The sequence below is a fragment of the Pleurodeles waltl genome, chromosome 9 (assembly GCF_031143425.1).
Source record: "Pleurodeles waltl isolate 20211129_DDA chromosome 9, aPleWal1.hap1.20221129, whole genome shotgun sequence".
Taxonomy (NCBI): Eukaryota; Metazoa; Chordata; class Amphibia; order Caudata; family Salamandridae; genus Pleurodeles; species Pleurodeles waltl.
Genome location: NC_090448.1, coordinates 93,568,505 through 93,574,504, shown reverse-complemented (window position 1 = coordinate 93,574,504; position 6,000 = coordinate 93,568,505). Strand labels below are relative to the sequence as shown.

General features: G+C 53.2%; 1 long non-coding RNA gene across 1 annotated transcript in view; it reads left to right on the top strand.

Annotated features, from left to right (window-relative positions):
• The first annotated feature begins 370 nt into the window (after window positions 1-370).
• Window positions 371-6,000, top strand: part of LOC138258586 (uncharacterized) — a 116,280-nt gene continuing 110,650 nt past the window's right edge. The window contains exon 1 of the long non-coding RNA XR_011198435.1: window positions 371-457. This is a non-coding gene — a long non-coding RNA (uncharacterized lncRNA). The remainder of the gene's footprint in view (window positions 458-6,000) is intronic.

The window sequence follows — 6,000 nt, the reverse complement described above, 5'->3', positions numbered from 1 at the left end:
CGTCACCCGGCGCCTGCCATCTTAAGGCCAGACAGGCACCGCCAACACTCCGTTCCTTCGATGCCGCTCTCCTTCCTCGGCGGCCAGCTCTTCTCCCTCCTTCGGCCACTCCTAGTCAATTGGTAGTCCGAAAGCCAGGGGCTGACACAGGGCTGCCGGAATGTAGCTGGCCACGTCGCACGTAGGGCGACAATAGGGGGGGACAGCTCCCTAGCGTCGCTCCCCTGTTAGGGAGGTAAATGGCCAGGAGGAGCCTCTGTACTTAGGGAGGGTGGTCCACCTCTCGTTTTATGGCCCCCAAGGTGTGAGGAGGGAGGAGTGAGGCCAGGAGGTCCTTTTAAGGGGTGACCTCACAGGGCTGGGCCTCTTTGGGGGAAAGGCGAGCAGAGAAAGTAGCTGAGGGAACTTTGCTGGCGCGGATACCCGGCTGTGGCATACGAAGCAAGTCAAGAACGAGGTTAGTCTAGTAATTGGGGGGGTAGCGTGGGAGGGTTGCTCTATCCGCAATTGGTTTGGTACGAATAAGGCTACTTTCTCGGTGGGATGTGGGGTGAGGGACATCTTGGCTTAGTTTAAAAAGTTTGCGTTACACAAGGGGCACGACCGCACTGCAGGTCAGACCATTGTGCACCTTTTGATGCGTCAAACCGCCGGGGCCTTCCATTCGTGGCCGCATCAGCAAACTCCGCAGTCGCCCCTCCTCCACCCAACCATCTCACTCTATTTCCGCGGAACGCATGTTCAATATGCTTCCGATGCGGGCGCCCATCCTAAAGAACCGGCTTTCAGAGGCACGGAGGGCCGGGGCTTGAGCCCCCCCCCCCCTTTTTTTATTACCCATGAAAGAAAACAAACAGTCCAATGGAAGGTGGGCATTAATCTGCAGTCTACTGAGCCAGCAGATGCCGCAGGGCCGAGTATGGTGGCTCAGTGGAAGGAATCGGCCAAGTGCGGGAATCGTAGGCAACCTCATGATCGCAGGTTCGATTCACAACCGGGTCACAAGAGGCGGAAAGGAACAAGTACTCGGGGTGGGGCGATGCCGGTATAGGGCCGAGTGGTGCTTGGCGAAATTTATCAGCCAGCCCCTTCAGTGCCCACGGAGGAAGCTCATTACTGAGGTCACATGCAGAGTGCCCCTGTCACTCATGTACCGTGGGGAAGGTCTGAGATAAGAACCAGCAACTGCTCCAGCGGGGCATCTCCTGCAAAGGAGAGCGAGCTCCCAGAGACCCGGGGCCACAAGGGGCTGGCAGGAGACGTGAGATCGCCAATCTCGATCTCGCCGATGCTTAACCCCCTACGGGCATTGGAAGTGGCTTGCGGCTGGCAACTCTGAGTGCAATGGCTGAGGTGAGGTAGTTGTAACTCATAACCCAATACCGAGGGGCTGTAGCTCAGTGGTGAAGTCTCTTGCCTTTGGTGACCCTTACGTGTGGAGACAAGGGTTCGAATCTCGCCCAGGGTAGCAACCTTTTTACATAGCCAAATAAATGAAAAAATACCACTGTGGTTTAAAAAAAAAAAAAAAAAAAAAAAGGTGTGCCTGGACAGGGGCGCGGAGGCGGGCGCGCCGTGCCTTTATCGCGCCGAGTGGTGCTCGGTGAAAGGGAGGGTGCCTGGTCATGGGTGCTGGGGACGGGCGTGCCGCACCAGTATCGGGCCGCGTGGGGCTCGGCGAAGTGAGGGCATCGTAGCAGGGGCACGCGCAACATTGGTTCGTAGCGTGCCCATCCCACGGCAGACGCGCAGTTATTAAACCTCATCCCTTCGGCACTCTATTGGATTGACCACCTTTACACTCAGGGGGTCATTCTGACCCTGGCGGCCGGTGGCCGCCAGGGCCACCGACCACGGGAGCACCGCCAACAGGCTGGCGGTGCTCCCACGAGCATTCTGACCGCGGCGGTTCAGCCGCGGTCAGAAGCGGAAAGTCAGCGGTCTCCCGCCGACTTTCCGCTGCTCGGGGGAATCCTCCATGGCTGCGGAGCGCGCTCTGCAGCCATGGGGATTCTGAAACCCCCTACCGCCATCCTGTTCCTGGCGGGTCTCCAGGTAGGGGGTGCCGCGGGGCCCCTGGGGGCCCCGCAAAGTATTTCAGTGTCTGCCATGCAGACACTGAAATACGCGACGGGTGCAACTGCACCCGTCGCACCCCTGCAACTACGCCGGCTCAATTCTGAGCCGGCGTCCTCGTTGCAGGGGCATTTCCTCTGGGCCGGCGGGCGCTCTTTTGGAGAGCGCCCGCCGGCCCAGAGGAAATGTTAGAATGGCCGCCGCGGTCTTGTGACCGCGGTGCGGTCATTCGGCGGCGGAACCTTGGCGGACGGCCTCCGCCGTCCGCCAAGGTTAGAATCAGGCCCTCAATCTTAAAGCAGCCTCTGCTTTCATCCCTTCAAACCTGTTGATTCCTGTTTCTTCTGTAATGGTACACCCTGTAAGACAGGAAGTGTGCCTGGGGATAAGAGATATTTATTAGAACACAAAAAGAAAGCCGCATAGAGACACATAGGGTTGTTGTTCGCTGAGTTCGATTTACACATACCTTCCCGGTCAAGCTCGCTAAATGCAAGTCTTTCATTTTCCATTCGTGGCCGCATCAGGCCAGATCAGCAATACCGTTAGCAAAAGTGCTTCGTAGTGTCGAGCAGCACACTTTTCTCTGTCTCGCACCTCATATTATGATTGCAGAAAACACAGACACAGTTGCAGGGCATCAGCCCGGCCTTTCACAACAACGCATTGACACTCTATGGGATAGTCAGAAGAGCGAAAGCCGAGGGTTTCGGGTGTTAGTAGCTATGGGTGCCAGTGTGCACTTTCACAGTCACCGTTGGGAAAGCACCACCCTGATGCCATAGGAAAGATAAGCGCGGGGATGACCAATGTCCTCAAATGCATGTATGAATATGGTATTTACGCAGCGTAAACCGAGCCAAAGGGCAACAGCATGCAGTGAAAGGAGCATCGCGGCAAGGCGACTATAGGTACCTTGACCACGCAAAGGTGGGAACATTTTGACTGCTGTTCTTTTAGTCTATCACTAGTATATCTTTTAGTTGTCTCAGGCTATAAAGGGGATGGCAGCTGAACAGTAAGGTGAGTTTCAGGAAAGTGCGCAAGTTACCATTACCTGTGAGGCAACCCCACCCCATGAAACCGATTGAGTTGGTTCTTGTGGGGCGGGAAGCGGAGAGTGCGACGGCAAGCAGCGGCAATAGAGTGAGTCGCCCCCTTTGGATACAGCTAGGCTCCTCTTTGGTTATATTAAAGACTTGCAGCTCGATAGCCATGCGTTTCTATTGGTTTATTTACTTTTAAATATGATGGGGGTGTTCTGCAAGAGAGTCAATGGATGGGTGGCCTTTCTAGTTATATATATTTATAATTTGGTCCTTCTATTTCCCCTCTGCACTTCTGGGACAAAGTAGGGGAAAAGAACAGTAAAGGGTGGTATATGCTATCATCTGCTGCCGTTGATGCGGGTCATATTCCTGCAAGACTTTGAAGAGCAGGTGAATCTCCTCCTGCGAATGTGATTCCTCCATTTATGAACCAGAGAAAGCGCCATAACCTGGTAGAGAAGACAGGCAAAAGGGCCATAGCAGGCTGACCTAGGTATGCGGAAGGCATGTGGGTTCTGGTTCCATGCATCAGGAGCAGTCAGACGCCGATGGACCTGATATCGTTAGTCCATCTACGCCTGCGAACAGAGGAAGGGATGGGGAGCTTTTGTCTCACGTGCTAAACAAACTTGGTTCCCTTCTTCTTCAGTTGGATGGTGGACGTGCTTCTTTACTCTTAATGCGTAAACCGTTCAATGGCACTGCTATTTCATGGGTGAAGTAGAGACATGATAATGAGAGACGGGGAGGAGATGGTTAAGGCGACTGTCCCAAGAATTTGACAAGGTTTATTGGGAAAGGGAGGACTCCCCTCCTGAACATATATATGAGATGACTGCAATATTGTCAACATTGATTGGTGGAACCTTGGAGGATTCCTCTCGCACTGATGCATCCGATAGAGGGTGGATTCATCGATGGGAATGTATTTTTGCATCAGTGCATTTACCGATTAAGGCTGGAACCGATTCAAGTTAGACGGCTCAGTCTTTAGTAAAGGCCTTCAAAAACGGGCAGTAGTAAGGTAGGAGAGTCAAGAGTGTCCAGAGCTTTTGGTTGCAATGGAACAGCAATCTCTGCTTTTGCAGAGATTTCATCTGACGTGGTACTGCAGTATCACTTGACTCTCTTATAGCAGCAGGAAGGGTCTGTGGAGGAGAATTGTAAAGCCCGAGGGAGTACCAAAAAAAACAGTTCTACTGCACATACCATTCGACAGGGTCCGTGATAGGTGGAGAGCCATTAGCGGCAAAGATTTACAAAGCATTTAAAGATTGAACACTTGCTGTCCCTTATAAAGGGGGTGTTAGACTTTTCATCCTTGGCGGAGTCTCCCTTAATGTTTTGCCATGTTTTCCAGCTTGTTGATGCGGGGTGGACTCGATTGTTGCTGTTTTGTTGTGGCTGTTTTGTTACTCCGGGCACTTTACCACTGCCAACCAGCGATAAAAGTGCAAGTGCTCCTGTACAAAAATGTGTATGTAATTGGTCATCCATGGTTGGCATATTTCATTTATTGGTAAGTCCTTAGCACAGTGCACTACAACGGTACGCGAGCTATTGTGCGGAGGTTTCAGTGAAGGTTAGGTAGCTTTCACTTCCTAGGTATGCAGTGGGCGAGTCAAGACTTTACGGCAAGTGCATGCCCATGGGTTGTGTGGTGTCATGTTCATTAGTCGAAACCTTTGTATGCTTCTTGGCATGGGCCCTGAGAGTAAGCACCCCCCCAAAGGGGAGTTCACTGCAGTACTTGGATGACTTCTTCATAGGCGGGGCCTGTTCCAGCGAGTGTAGGGCAACCCTCAGTGCATTTTCAACACCTCAGTCAGTCATGGGGGTGCCATTGGCCCCTGTAAGGACTCAGGGACCTGGGCATGGAGAGTGATTGAAAGGAAGGGAGGTGCCAATTGCCGGAGGACAAGGTCACAGTGCTGCATGCCGACATCCGCAGGTGCTGAGCAAGGATAAAGCGATGCGAGCCACAACTCAGAGCCTCCTAGGCGAGCCCAACTCCGCAGCGAGGATTATTCCAGTAGGCAAAAGATTTGCCAAGTGGCTAGCAAGGGCAACAGTGAAGAGAAAGAAATGCCGGCACTTGGTGCGCCTCAAGGCAGGCCTGAAGGAAGAACTGCGCATGTGGCGGCCAGTTCTGGAGGAATTCAATGGTACCTTATTGTGGTGCACTCCTTGGTGCACCAGGCAGCAGCTTCAGCTCGCCGCCGATGCCTCAGGCAGAGAAGGCTTTGGGGTCATACTTGACCACCAGTGGTGTGCGGCGAAACGGGCCAATGTATGGTTTAGCCAGGGACCCACAAAGAGCAGCATCTTACAGGAAATGTTCCCAATTGTCCTCCCTCTCCATCTATGGCCACAACGGTTAGCCAACAAGAGGATTACATTCTGGCGAACAACATGACCATAGTGCAGGCCATCAATTGCCAGTCAGGGAATCGCCCAGTATTGGTAGGGCTGTTGAGGGGGGTGGTGAGCGTTTGCTGGTTATAAAGAGTGGATTGATGCGGAGATGAGACCGAACATGGCGAGTGGTGGCGTTTGGGACAGTGGAGCAAAGGTTAGGGGCGCTGGGAGTGTTATCGCTGGCCCCTGCTACCCGAGTGAGACATAAGGCATGTTTTGACAGGTTCACATCAGTAACACAGTCATGGGGTGCTGGAGAAGCCCAACCACCATCAGGAGGGGTCCATTGAGTAGTGCCATAAAAAAAATTAAAAAAAGACAATGGGAAATCGCACGCTTGGGTCTCTAGGCACTCGATGGCGATCGCCCATTTCTTGAAAGTGAAGGGAGAGGGAGATCCGACGGCGGGCTTCTCTTAGAGGGCAGCACTAAAAGGATGGGCTGGACAGGAAGGAAA